Here is a 12946-nt window from a genome sequence, read left to right as displayed (position 1 = left end):
TCCTTCATTGTTCCTGAGAGTTGAGAGTCCTGTTGGCATTTGTTTCAGCCCTAATTTGCCACACCTGATTCTTCTAATTAGCAGCTTGGTGAAACCACTAGCTGTTAAATGAGATATGAATGAGCCCCTCATATACCTGTGTTGCTTTGCAAAGAAGACTTTGTCAGGCTTCCCGAATGGTCTTTTTGTCAGCATTCCTGGTTCTCATCTACATTTGGCTGCTGATATAGGAATTGAACATGTCTGAGCACATTTGATGATGTTGCAGCTTGAGGAAATCAAATGTTTGTCATGCATACTCTGAAGGTGAAGTGGTTTTCCTTAGCTTCTGTAATGGGCAACTGCTGGCCGAAATATCATTTTGCGTGATCCTTTTACATTGGCATGGAACGTAGCCTTCACAGCAATTTTGAAAATGCAGCTCATTGCTTTTGGTTGCGTAAAGGTGGCTTTCATTTTCACTTTTGTTCATCTTTGCTATTTGTTGAAATCATTTTCAAATCAGACATCATGCTTTGACGTGGGGGGGCTACTACCGGCCGGGCTATAACGGGAGTAGAGTGGCCCCGTGGGCACCTGCCGCCAGCTTGCCGTGATCGTATAGTGGTTAGTACTCTGCGTTGTGGCCGCAGCAACCCCGGTTCGAATCCGGGTCACGGCAGATTTTGGCAAAAGGGCTTGTGAGACACATATCTCCTCTTTATTTGTGGAGACTTGCTATCATTTCATTTTCAGAAGAAGCAACATTGTCTTCAATTGAATTACTGCTGTTAAATTCCTTGTGTTTTCCATGAATTTGTCCGTGCGGCATTCCCATATGGTCTAGCGGTTAGGATTCCTGGTTTTCACCCGGGCAGCCCGCGTTCGACTCCCGGTATGGGAACTTGCGTTTAGAACTCTGAAGAAGATGACGGGAATGATCAAATGCCTGTGCTCGAAATGAGGCGCTGTCCTTTGTTATTCCCGAGAATCCGCAGATTTGGGGAAAATTGCTTGTTAGGCACATATCTACAGTCTTTATTTGTGAAAATGTCCTACCATTTCATTTTCACAAGAAGCAACATTGTCTTCAATTGTATTCCTGGTGTTTTCCAAGAACAAGCACTTGCAGCCTTCCCATATGGTCTAGCGGTTAGGATTCCTGGTTTTCACCCAGGCGGCCCGGGTTCGACTCCCGGTATGGGAATTCGGGTTTTGAACGCCGAAGAAGCCGGTTGGGAGGATGAAATGATCTGTGCTCAAAGGTTGGGCTTTCCTTCATTGTTCCTGAGAGTTGAGAGTCCTGTTGGCATTTGTTTCAGCCCTAATTTGCCACACCTGATTCTTCTAATTAGCAGCTTGGTGAAACCACTAGCTGTTAAATGAGATATGAATGAGCCCCTCATATACCTGTGTTGCTTTGCAAAGAAGACTTTGTCAGGCTTCCCGAATGGTCTTTTTGTCAGCATTCCTGGTTCTCATCTACATTTGGCTGCTGATATAGGAATTGAACATGTCTGAGCACATTTGATGATGTTGCAGCTTGAGGAAATCAAATGTTTGTCATGCATACTCTGAAGGTGAAGTGGTTTTCCTTAGCTTCTGTAATGGGCAACTGCTGGCCGAAATATCATTTTGCGTGATCCTTTTACATTGGCATGGAACGTAGCCTTCACAGCAATTTTGAAAATGCAGCTCATTGCTTTTGGTTGCGTAAAGGTGGCTTTCATTTTCACTTTTGTTCATCTTTGCTATTTGTTGAAATCATTTTCAAATCAGACATCATGCTTTGACGTGGGGGGGCTACTACCGGCCGGGCTATAACGGGAGTAGAGTGGCCCCGTGGGCACCTGCCGCCAGCTTGCCGTGATCGTATAGTGGTTAGTACTCTGCGTTGTGGCCGCAGCAACCCCGGTTCGAATCCGGGTCACGGCAGATTTTGGCAAAAGGGCTTGTGAGACACATATCTCCTCTTTATTTGTGGAGACTTGCTATCATTTCATTTTCAGAAGAAGCAACATTGTCTTCAATTGAATTACTGCTGTTAAATTCCTTGTGTTTTCCATGAATTTGTCCGTGCGGCATTCCCATATGGTCTAGCGGTTAGGATTCCTGGTTTTCACCCGGGCAGCCCGCGTTCGACTCCCGGTATGGGAACTTGCGTTTAGAACTCTGAAGAAGATGACGGGAATGATCAAATGCCTGTGCTCGAAATGAGGCGCTGTCCTTTGTTATTCCCGAGAATCCGCAGATTTGGGGAAAATTGCTTGTTAGGCACATATCTACAGTCTTTATTTGTGAAAATGTCCTACCATTTCATTTTCACAAGAAGCAACATTGTCTTCAATTGTATTACTGGTGTTTTCCAAGAACAAGTACTTGCAGCCTTCCCATATGGTCTAGCGGTTAGGATTCCTGGTTTTCACCCAGGCGGCCCGGGTTCGACTCCCGGTATGGGAATTCGGGTTTTGAACGCCGAAGAAGCCGGTTGGGAGGATGAAATGATCTGTGCTCAAAGGTTGGGCTTTCCTTCATTGTTCCTGAGAGTTGAGAGTCCTGTTGGCATTTGTTTCAGCCCTAATTTGCCACACCTGATTCTTCTAATTAGCAGCTTGGTGAAACCACTAGCTGTTAAATGAGATATGAATGAGCCCCTCATATACCTGTGTTGCTTTGCAAAGAAGACTTTGTCAGGCTTCCCGAATGGTCTTTTTGTCAGCATTCCTGGTTCTCATCTACATTTGGCTGCTGATATAGGAATTGAACATGTCTGAGCACATTTGATGATGTTGCAGCTTGAGGAAATCAAATGTTTGTCATGCATACTCTGAAGGTGAAGTGGTTTTCCTTAGCTTCTGTAATGGGCAACTGCTGGCCGAAATATCATTTTGCGTGATCCTTTTACATTGGCATGGAACGTAGCCTTCACAGCAATTTTGAAAATGCAGCTCATTGCTTTTGGTTGCGTAAAGGTGGCTTTCATTTTCACTTTTGTTCATCTTTGCTATTTGTTGAAATCATTTTCAAATCAGACATCATGCTTTGACGTGGGGGGGCTACTACCGGCCGGGCTATAACGGGAGTAGAGTGGCCCCGTGGGCACCTGCCGCCAGCTTGCCGTGATCGTATAGTGGTTAGTACTCTGCGTCGTGGCCGCAGCAACCCCGGTTCGAATCCGGGTCACGGCAGATTTTGGCAAAAGGGCTTGTGAGACACATATCTCCTCTTTATTTGTGGAGACTTGCTATCATTTCATTTTCAGAAGAAGCAACATTGTCTTCAATTGAATTACTGCTGTTAAATTCCTTGTGTTTTCCATGAATTTGTCCGTGCGGCATTCCCATATGGTCTAGCGGTTAGGATTCCTGGTTTTCACCCGGGCAGCCCGCGTTCGACTCCCGGTATGGGAACTTGCGTTTAGAACTCTGAAGAAGATGACGGGAATGATCAAATGCCTGTGCTCGAAATGAGGCGCTGTCCTTTGTTATTCCCGAGAATCCGCAGATTTGGGGAAAATTGCTTGTTAGGCACATATCTACAGTCTTTATTTGTGAAAATGTCCTACCATTTCATTTTCACAAGAAGCAACATTGTCTTCAATTGTATTACTGGTGTTTTCCAAGAACAAGTACTTGCAGCCTTCCCATATGGTCTAGCGGTTAGGATTCCTGGTTTTCACCCAGGCGGCCCGGGTTCGACTCCCGGTATGGGAATTCGGGTTTTGAACGCCGAAGAAGCCGGTTGGGAGGATGAAATGATCTGTGCTCAAAGGTTGGGCTTTCCTTCATTGTTCCTGAGAGTTGAGAGTCCTGTTGGCATTTGTTTCAGCCCTAATTTGCAAAACCTGATTCTTCTAATTAGCAGCTTGGTGAAACCACTAGCTGTTAAATGAGATATGAATGAGCCCCTCATATACCTGTGTTGCTTTGCAAAGAAGACTTTGTCAGGCTTCCCGAATGGTCTTTTTGTCAGCATTCCTGGTTCTCATCTACATTTGGCTGCTGATATAGGAATTGAACATGTCTGAGCACATTTGATGATGTTGCAGCTTGAGGAAATCAAATGTTTGTCATGCATACTCTGAAGGTGAAGTGGTTTTCCTTAGCTTCTGTAATGGGCAACTGCTGGCCGAAATATCATTTTGCGTGATCCTTTTACATTGGCATGGAACGTAGCCTTCACAGCAATTTTGAAAATGCAGCTCATTGCTTTTGGTTGCGTAAAGGTGGCTTTCATTTTCACTTTTGTTCATCTTTGCTATTTGTTGAAATCATTTTCAAATCAGACATCATGCTTTGACGTGGGGGGGCTACTACCGGCCGGGCTATAACGGGAGTAGAGTGGCCCCGTGGGCACCTGCCGCCAGCTTGCCGTGATCGTATAGTGGTTAGTACTCTGCGTTGTGGCCGCAGCAACCCCGGTTCGAATCCGGGTCACGGCAGATTTTGGCAAAAGGGCTTGTGAGACACATATCTCCTCTTTATTTGTGGAGACTTGCTATCATTTCATTTTCAGAAGAAGCAACATTGTCTTCAATTGAATTACTGCTGTTAAATTCCTTGTGTTTTCCATGAATTTGTCCGTGCGGCATTCCCATATGGTCTAGCGGTTAGGATTCCTGGTTTTCACCCGGGCAGCCCGCGTTCGACTCCCGGTATGGGAACTTGCGTTTAGAACTCTGAAGAAGATGACGGGAATGATCAAATGCCTGTGCTCGAAATGAGGCGCTGTCCTTTGTTATTCCCGAGAATCCGCAGATTTGGGGAAAATTGCTTGTTAGGCACATATCTACAGTCTTTATTTGTGAAAATGTCCTACCATTTCATTTTCACAAGAAGCAACATTGTCTTCAATTGTATTACTGGTGTTTTCCAAGAACAAGTACTTGCAGCCTTCCCATATGGTCTAGCGGTTAGGATTCCTGGTTTTCACCCAGGCGGCCCGGGTTCGACTCCCGGTATGGGAATTCGGGTTTTGAACGCCGAAGAAGCCGGTTGGGAGGATGAAATGATCTGTGCTCAAAGGTTGGGCTTTCCTTCATTGTTCCTGAGAGTTGAGAGTCCTGTTGGCATTTGTTTCAGCCCTAATTTGCCACACCTGATTCTTCTAATTAGCAGCTTGGTGAAACCACTAGCTGTTAAATGAGATATGAATGAGCCCCTCATATACCTGTGTTGCTTTGCAAAGAAGACTTTGTCAGGCTTCCCGAATGGTCTTTTTGTCAGCATTCCTGGTTCTCATCTACATTTGGCTGCTGATATAGGAATTGAACATGTCTGAGCACATTTGATGATGTTGCAGCTTGAGGAAATCAAATGTTTGTCATGCATACTCTGAAGGTGAAGTGGTTTTCCTTAGCTTCTGTAATGGGCAACTGCTGGCCGAAATATCATTTTGCGTGATCCTTTTACATTGGCATGGAACGTAGCCTTCACAGCAATTTTGAAAATGCAGCTCATTGCTTTTGGTTGCGTAAAGGTGGCTTTCATTTTCACTTTTGTTCATCTTTGCTATTTGTTGAAATCATTTTCAAATCAGACATCATGCTTTGACGTGGGGGGGCTACTACCGGCCGGGCTATAACGGGAGTAGAGTGGCCCCGTGGGCACCTGCCGCCAGCTTGCCGTGATCGTATAGTGGTTAGTACTCTGCGTTGTGGCCGCAGCAACCCCGGTTCGAATCCGGGTCACGGCAGATTTTGGCAAAAGGGCTTGTGAGACACATATCTCCTCTTTATTTGTGGAGACTTGCTATCATTTCATTTTCAGAAGAAGCAACATTGTCTTCAATTGAATTACTGCTGTTAAATTCCTTGTGTTTTCCATGAATTTGTCCGTGCGGCATTCCCATATGGTCTAGCGGTTAGGATTCCTGGTTTTCACCCGGGCAGCCCGCGTTCGACTCCCGGTATGGGAACTTGCGTTTAGAACTCTGAAGAAGATGACGGGAATGATCAAATGCCTGTGCTCGAAATGAGGCGCTGTCCTTTGTTATTCCCGAGAATCCGCAGATTTGGGGAAAATTGCTTGTTAGGCACATATCTACAGTCTTTATTTGTGAAAATGTCCTACCATTTCATTTTCACAAGAAGCAACATTGTCTTCAATTGTATTCCTGGTGTTTTCCAAGAACAAGCGCTTGCAGCCTTCCCATATGGTCTAGCGGTTAGGATTCCTGGTTTTCACCCAGGCGGCCCGGGTTCGACTCCCGGTATGGGAATTCGGGTTTTGAACGCCGAAGAAGCCGGTTGGGAGGATGAAATGATCTGTGCTCAAAGGTTGGGCTTTCCTTCATTGTTCCTGAGAGTTGAGAGTCCTGTTGGCATTTGTTTCAGCCCTAATTTGCCACACCTGATTCTTCTAATTAGCAGCTTGGTGAAACCACTAGCTGTTAAATGAGATATGAATGAGCCCCTCATATACCTGTGTTGCTTTGCAAAGAAGACTTTGTCAGGCTTCCCGAATGGTCTTTTTGTCAGCATTCCTGGTTCTCATCTACATTTGGCTGCTGATATAGGAATTGAACATGTCTGAGCACATTTGATGATGTTGCAGCTTGAGGAAATCAAATGTTTGTCATGCATACTCTGAAGGTGAAGTGGTTTTCCTTAGCTTCTGTAATGGGCAACTGCTGGCCGAAATATCATTTTGCGTGATCCTTTTACATTGGCATGGAACGTAGCCTTCACAGCAATTTTGAAAATGCAGCTCATTGCTTTTGGTTGCGTAAAGGTGGCTTTCATTTTCACTTTTGTTCATCTTTGCTATTTGTTGAAATCATTTTCAAATCAGACATCATGCTTTGACGTGGGGGGGCTACTACCGGCCGGGCTATAACGGGAGTAGAGTGGCCCCGTGGGCACCTGCCGCCAGCTTGCCGTGATCGTATAGTGGTTAGTACTCTGCGTTGTGGCCGCAGCAACCCCGGTTCGAATCCGGGTCACGGCAGATTTTGGCAAAAGGGCTTGTGAGACACATATCTCCTCTTTATTTGTGGAGACTTGCTATCATTTCATTTTCAGAAGAAGCAACATTGTCTTCAATTGAATTACTGCTGTTAAATTCCTTGTGTTTTCCATGAATTTGTCCGTGCGGCATTCCCATATGGTCTAGCGGTTAGGATTCCTGGTTTTCACCCGGGCAGCCCGCGTTCGACTCCCGGTATGGGAACTTGCGTTTAGAACTCTGAAGAAGATGACGGGAATGATCAAATGCCTGTGCTCGAAATGAGGCGCTGTCCTTTGTTATTCCCGAGAATCCGCAGATTTGGGGAAAATTGCTTGTTAGGCACATATCTACAGTCTTTATTTGTGAAAATGTCCTACCATTTCATTTTCACAAGAAGCAACATTGTCTTCAATTGTATTCCTGGTGTTTTCCAAGAACAAGCACTTGCAGCCTTCCCATATGGTCTAGCGGTTAGGATTCCTGGTTTTCACCCAGGCGGCCCGGGTTCGACTCCCGGTATGGGAATTCGGGTTTTGAACGCCGAAGAAGCCGGTTGGGAGGATGAAATGATCTGTGCTCAAAGGTTGGGCTTTCCTTCATTGTTCCTGAGAGTTGAGAGTCCTGTTGGCATTTGTTTCAGCCCTAATTTGCCACACCTGATTCTTCTAATTAGCAGCTTGGTGAAACCACTAGCTGTTAAATGAGATATGAATGAGCCCCTCATATACCTGTGTTGCTTTGCAAAGAAGACTTTGTCAGGCTTCCCGAATGGTCTTTTTGTCAGCATTCCTGGTTCTCATCTACATTTGGCTGCTGATATAGGAATTGAACATGTCTGAGCACATTTGATGATGTTGCAGCTTGAGGAAATCAAATGTTTGTCATGCATACTCTGAAGGTGAAGTGGTTTTCCTTAGCTTCTGTAATGGGCAACTGCTGGCCGAAATATCATTTTGCGTGATCCTTTTACATTGGCATGGAACGTAGCCTTCACAGCAATTTTGAAAATGCAGCTCATTGCTTTTGGTTGCGTAAAGGTGGCTTTCATTTTCACTTTTGTTCATCTTTGCTATTTGTTGAAATCATTTTCAAATCAGACATCATGCTTTGACGTGGGGGGGCTACTACCGGCCGGGCTATAACGGGAGTAGAGTGGCCCCGTGGGCACCTGCCGCCAGCTTGCCGTGATCGTATAGTGGTTAGTACTCTGCGTTGTGGCCGCAGCAACCCCGGTTCGAATCCGGGTCACGGCAGATTTTGGCAAAAGGGCTTGTGAGACACATATCTCCTCTTTATTTGTGGAGACTTGCTATCATTTCATTTTCAGAAGAAGCAACATTGTCTTCAATTGAATTACTGCTGTTAAATTCCTTGTGTTTTCCATGAATTTGTCCGTGCGGCATTCCCATATGGTCTAGCGGTTAGGATTCCTGGTTTTCACCCGGGCAGCCCGCGTTCGACTCCCGGTATGGGAACTTGCGTTTAGAACTCTGAAGAAGATGACGGGAATGATCAAATGCCTGTGCTCGAAATGAGGCGCTGTCCTTTGTTATTCCCGAGAATCCGCAGATTTGGGGAAAATTGCTTGTTAGGCACATATCTACAGTCTTTATTTGTGAAAATGTCCTACCATTTCATTTTCACAAGAAGCAACATTGTCTTCAATTGTATTCCTGGTGTTTTCCAAGAACAAGCACTTGCAGCCTTCCCATATGGTCTAGCGGTTAGGATTCCTGGTTTTCACCCAGGCGGCCCGGGTTCGACTCCCGGTATGGGAATTCGGGTTTTGAACGCCGAAGAAGCCGGTTGGGAGGATGAAATGATCTGTGCTCAAAGGTTGGGCTTTCCTTCATTGTTCCTGAGAGTTGAGAGTCCTGTTGGCATTTGTTTCAGCCCTAATTTGCCACACCTGATTCTTCTAATTAGCAGCTTGGTGAAACCACTAGCTGTTAAATGAGATATGAATGAGCCCCTCATATACCTGTGTTGCTTTGCAAAGAAGACTTTGTCAGGCTTCCCGAATGGTCTTTTTGTCAGCATTCCTGGTTCTCATCTACATTTGGCTGCTGATATAGGAATTGAACATGTCTGAGCACATTTGATGATGTTGCAGCTTGAGGAAATCAAATGTTTGTCATGCATACTCTGAAGGTGAAGTGGTTTTCCTTAGCTTCTGTAATGGGCAACTGCTGGCCGAAATATCATTTTGCGTGATCCTTTTACATTGGCATGGAACGTAGCCTTCACAGCAATTTTGAAAATGCAGCTCATTGCTTTTGGTTGCGTAAAGGTGGCTTTCATTTTCACTTTTGTTCATCTTTGCTATTTGTTGAAATCATTTTCAAATCAGACATCATGCTTTGACGTGGGGGGGCTACTACCGGCCGGGCTATAACGGGAGTAGAGTGGCCCCGTGGGCACCTGCCGCCAGCTTGCCGTGATCGTATAGTGGTTAGTACTCTGCGTTGTGGCCGCAGCAACCCCGGTTCGAATCCGGGTCACGGCAGATTTTGGCAAAAGGGCTTGTGAGACACATATCTCCTCTTTATTTGTGGAGACTTGCTATCATTTCATTTTCAGAAGAAGCAACATTGTCTTCAATTGAATTACTGCTGTTAAATTCCTTGTGTTTTCCATGAATTTGTCCGTGCGGCATTCCCATATGGTCTAGCGGTTAGGATTCCTGGTTTTCACCCGGGCAGCCCGCGTTCGACTCCCGGTATGGGAACTTGCGTTTAGAACTCTGAAGAAGATGACGGGAATGATCAAATGCCTGTGCTCGAAATGAGGCGCTGTCCTTTGTTATTCCCGAGAATCCGCAGATTTGGGGAAAATTGCTTGTTAGGCACATATCTACAGTCTTTATTTGTGAAAATGTCCTACCATTTCATTTTCACAAGAAGCAACATTGTCTTCAATTGTATTACTGGTGTTTTCCAAGAACAAGTACTTGCAGCCTTCCCATATGGTCTAGCGGTTAGGATTCCTGGTTTTCACCCAGGCGGCCCGGGTTCGACTCCCGGTATGGGAATTCGGGTTTTGAACGCCGAAGAAGCCGGTTGGGAGGATGAAATGATCTGTGCTCAAAGGTTGGGCTTTCCTTCATTGTTCCTGAGAGTTGAGAGTCCTGTTGGCATTTGTTTCAGCCCTAATTTGCCACACCTGATTCTTCTAATTAGCAGCTTGGTGAAACCACTAGCTGTTAAATGAGATATGAATGAGCCCCTCATATACCTGTGTTGCTTTGCAAAGAAGACTTTGTCAGGCTTCCCGAATGGTCTTTTTGTCAGCATTCCTGGTTCTCATCTACATTTGGCTGCTGATATAGGAATTGAACATGTCTGAGCACATTTGATGATGTTGCAGCTTGAGGAAATCAAATGTTTGTCATGCATACTCTGAAGGTGAAGTGGTTTTCCTTAGCTTCTGTAATGGGCAACTGCTGGCCGAAATATCATTTTGCGTGATCCTTTTACATTGGCATGGAACGTAGCCTTCACAGCAATTTTGAAAATGCAGCTCATTGCTTTTGGTTGCGTAAAGGTGGCTTTCATTTTCACTTTTGTTCATCTTTGCTATTTGTTGAAATCATTTTCAAATCAGACATCATGCTTTGACGTGGGGGGGCTACTACCGGCCGGGCTATAACGGGAGTAGAGTGGCCCCGTGGGCACCTGCCGCCAGCTTGCCGTGATCGTATAGTGGTTAGTACTCTGCGTTGTGGCCGCAGCAACCCCGGTTCGAATCCGGGTCACGGCAGATTTTGGCAAAAGGGCTTGTGAGACACATATCTCCTCTTTATTTGTGGAGACTTGCTATCATTTCATTTTCAGAAGAAGCAACATTGTCTTCAATTGAATTACTGCTGTTAAATTCCTTGTGTTTTCCATGAATTTGTCCGTGCGGCATTCCCATATGGTCTAGCGGTTAGGATTCCTGGTTTTCACCCGGGCAGCCCGCGTTCGACTCCCGGTATGGGAACTTGCGTTTAGAACTCTGAAGAAGATGACGGGAATGATCAAATGCCTGTGCTCGAAATGAGGCGCTGTCCTTTGTTATTCCCGAGAATCCGCAGATTTGGGGAAAATTGCTTGTTAGGCACATATCTACAGTCTTTATTTGTGAAAATGTCCTACCATTTCATTTTCACAAGAAGCAACATTGTCTTCAATTGTATTACTGGTGTTTTCCAAGAACAAGTACTTGCAGCCTTCCCATATGGTCTAGCGGTTAGGATTCCTGGTTTTCACCCAGGCGGCCCGGGTTCGACTCCCGGTATGGGAATTCGGGTTTTGAACGCCGAAGAAGCCGGTTGGGAGGATGAAATGATCTGTGCTCAAAGGTTGGGCTTTCCTTCATTGTTCCTGAGAGTTGAGAGTCCTGTTGGCATTTGTTTCAGCCCTAATTTGCCACACCTGATTCTTCTAATTAGCAGCTTGGTGAAACCACTAGCTGTTAAATGAGATATGAATGAGCCCCTCATATACCTGTGTTGCTTTGCAAAGAAGACTTTGTCAGGCTTCCCGAATGGTCTTTTTGTCAGCATTCCTGGTTCTCATCTACATTTGGCTGCTGATATAGGAATTGAACATGTCTGAGCACATTTGATGATGTTGCAGCTTGAGGAAATCAAATGTTTGTCATGCATACTCTGAAGGTGAAGTGGTTTTCCTTAGCTTCTGTAATGGGCAACTGCTGGCCGAAATATCATTTTGCGTGATCCTTTTACATTGGCATGGAACGTAGCCTTCACAGCAATTTTGAAAATGCAGCTCATTGCTTTTGGTTGCGTAAAGGTGGCTTTCATTTTCACTTTTGTTCATCTTTGCTATTTGTTGAAATCATTTTCAAATCAGACATCATGCTTTGACGTGGGGGGGCTACTACCGGCCGGGCTATAACGGGAGTAGAGTGGCCCCGTGGGCACCTGCCGCCAGCTTGCCGTGATCGTATAGTGGTTAGTACTCTGCGTTGTGGCCGCAGCAACCCCGGTTCGAATCCGGGTCACGGCAGATTTTGGCAAAAGGGCTTGTGAGACACATATCTCCTCTTTATTTGTGGAGACTTGCTATCATTTCATTTTCAGAAGAAGCAACATTGTCTTCAATTGAATTACTGCTGTTAAATTCCTTGTGTTTTCCATGAATTTGTCCGTGCGGCATTCCCATATGGTCTAGCGGTTAGGATTCCTGGTTTTCACCCGGGCAGCCCGCGTTCGACTCCCGGTATGGGAACTTGCGTTTAGAACTCTGAAGAAGATGACGGGAATGATCAAATGCCTGTGCTCGAAATGAGGCGCTGTCCTTTGTTATTCCCGAGAATCCGCAGATTTGGGGAAAATTGCTTGTTAGGCACATATCTACAGTCTTTATTTGTGAAAATGTCCTACCATTTCATTTTCACAAGAAGCAACATTGTCTTCAATTGTATTACTGGTGTTTTCCAAGAACAAGTACTTGCAGCCTTCCCATATGGTCTAGCGGTTAGGATTCCTGGTTTTCACCCAGGCGGCCCGGGTTCGACTCCCGGTATGGGAATTCGGGTTTTGAACGCCGAAGAAGCCGGTTGGGAGGATGAAATGATCTGTGCTCAAAGGTTGGGCTTTCCTTCATTGTTCCTGAGAGTTGAGAGTCCTGTTGGCATTTGTTTCAGCCCTAATTTGCCACACCTGATTCTTCTAATTAGCAGCTTGGTGAAACCACTAGCTGTTAAATGAGATATGAATGAGCCCCTCATATACCTGTGTTGCTTTGCAAAGAAGACTTTGTCAGGCTTCCCGAATGGTCTTTTTGTCAGCATTCCTGGTTCTCATCTACATTTGGCTGCTGATATAGGAATTGAACATGTCTGAGCACATTTGATGATGTTGCAGCTTGAGGAAATCAAATGTTTGTCATGCATACTCTGAAGGTGAAGTGGTTTTCCTTAGCTTCTGTAATGGGCTACTGCTGGCCGAAATATCATTTTGCGTGATCCTTTTACATTGGCATGGAACGTAGCCTTCACAGCAATTTTGAAAA

The 12946-nt window shown here is 45.3% G+C and overlaps 20 non-coding genes across 20 annotated transcripts; all 20 read left to right on the top strand.

Annotated features, from left to right (window-relative positions):
* The first annotated feature begins 589 nt into the window (after positions 1-589).
* On the top strand, positions 590-661 carry trnah-gug (transfer RNA histidin (anticodon GUG)). The gene has a single exon. It is a non-coding gene; the product is annotated as a tRNA-His (tRNA).
* A 453-nt stretch (positions 662-1114) lies between these two features.
* On the top strand, positions 1115-1186 carry trnae-uuc (transfer RNA glutamic acid (anticodon UUC)). Its single transcript has one exon. It is a non-coding gene; the product is annotated as a tRNA-Glu (tRNA).
* Positions 1187-1842: 656 nt separating this feature from the next.
* On the top strand, positions 1843-1914 carry trnah-gug (transfer RNA histidin (anticodon GUG)). Its single transcript has one exon. It is a non-coding gene; the product is annotated as a tRNA-His (tRNA).
* Positions 1915-2367: 453 nt separating this feature from the next.
* trnae-uuc (transfer RNA glutamic acid (anticodon UUC)) lies at positions 2368-2439 on the top strand. The gene has a single exon. It is a non-coding gene; the product is annotated as a tRNA-Glu (tRNA).
* A 656-nt stretch (positions 2440-3095) lies between these two features.
* Positions 3096-3167, top strand: trnah-gug (transfer RNA histidin (anticodon GUG)). Its single transcript has one exon. It is a non-coding gene; the product is annotated as a tRNA-His (tRNA).
* Positions 3168-3620: 453 nt separating this feature from the next.
* trnae-uuc (transfer RNA glutamic acid (anticodon UUC)) lies at positions 3621-3692 on the top strand. Its single transcript has one exon. It is a non-coding gene; the product is annotated as a tRNA-Glu (tRNA).
* A 656-nt stretch (positions 3693-4348) lies between these two features.
* Positions 4349-4420, top strand: trnah-gug (transfer RNA histidin (anticodon GUG)). Its single transcript has one exon. It is a non-coding gene; the product is annotated as a tRNA-His (tRNA).
* Positions 4421-4873: 453 nt separating this feature from the next.
* On the top strand, positions 4874-4945 carry trnae-uuc (transfer RNA glutamic acid (anticodon UUC)). Its single transcript has one exon. It is a non-coding gene; the product is annotated as a tRNA-Glu (tRNA).
* Positions 4946-5601: 656 nt separating this feature from the next.
* Positions 5602-5673, top strand: trnah-gug (transfer RNA histidin (anticodon GUG)). Its single transcript has one exon. It is a non-coding gene; the product is annotated as a tRNA-His (tRNA).
* A 453-nt stretch (positions 5674-6126) lies between these two features.
* trnae-uuc (transfer RNA glutamic acid (anticodon UUC)) lies at positions 6127-6198 on the top strand. Its single transcript has one exon. It is a non-coding gene; the product is annotated as a tRNA-Glu (tRNA).
* A 656-nt stretch (positions 6199-6854) lies between these two features.
* Positions 6855-6926, top strand: trnah-gug (transfer RNA histidin (anticodon GUG)). Its single transcript has one exon. It is a non-coding gene; the product is annotated as a tRNA-His (tRNA).
* A 453-nt stretch (positions 6927-7379) lies between these two features.
* On the top strand, positions 7380-7451 carry trnae-uuc (transfer RNA glutamic acid (anticodon UUC)). Its single transcript has one exon. It is a non-coding gene; the product is annotated as a tRNA-Glu (tRNA).
* Positions 7452-8107: 656 nt separating this feature from the next.
* trnah-gug (transfer RNA histidin (anticodon GUG)) lies at positions 8108-8179 on the top strand. Its single transcript has one exon. It is a non-coding gene; the product is annotated as a tRNA-His (tRNA).
* Positions 8180-8632: 453 nt separating this feature from the next.
* Positions 8633-8704, top strand: trnae-uuc (transfer RNA glutamic acid (anticodon UUC)). Its single transcript has one exon. It is a non-coding gene; the product is annotated as a tRNA-Glu (tRNA).
* Positions 8705-9360: 656 nt separating this feature from the next.
* On the top strand, positions 9361-9432 carry trnah-gug (transfer RNA histidin (anticodon GUG)). Its single transcript has one exon. It is a non-coding gene; the product is annotated as a tRNA-His (tRNA).
* Positions 9433-9885: 453 nt separating this feature from the next.
* On the top strand, positions 9886-9957 carry trnae-uuc (transfer RNA glutamic acid (anticodon UUC)). Its single transcript has one exon. It is a non-coding gene; the product is annotated as a tRNA-Glu (tRNA).
* A 656-nt stretch (positions 9958-10613) lies between these two features.
* Positions 10614-10685, top strand: trnah-gug (transfer RNA histidin (anticodon GUG)). The gene has a single exon. It is a non-coding gene; the product is annotated as a tRNA-His (tRNA).
* A 453-nt stretch (positions 10686-11138) lies between these two features.
* trnae-uuc (transfer RNA glutamic acid (anticodon UUC)) lies at positions 11139-11210 on the top strand. The gene has a single exon. It is a non-coding gene; the product is annotated as a tRNA-Glu (tRNA).
* Positions 11211-11866: 656 nt separating this feature from the next.
* On the top strand, positions 11867-11938 carry trnah-gug (transfer RNA histidin (anticodon GUG)). The gene has a single exon. It is a non-coding gene; the product is annotated as a tRNA-His (tRNA).
* Positions 11939-12391: 453 nt separating this feature from the next.
* On the top strand, positions 12392-12463 carry trnae-uuc (transfer RNA glutamic acid (anticodon UUC)). The gene has a single exon. It is a non-coding gene; the product is annotated as a tRNA-Glu (tRNA).
* Positions 12464-12946: the final 483 nt, after the last annotated feature.

Source organism: Conger conger, chromosome 7 (assembly GCF_963514075.1).
Source record: "Conger conger chromosome 7, fConCon1.1, whole genome shotgun sequence".
NCBI lineage: Eukaryota > Metazoa > Chordata > Actinopteri > Anguilliformes > Congridae > Conger > Conger conger.
Note: the sequence above shows the minus strand (reverse complement) of the source record. Positions and strands in the feature narration are given on the sequence as shown.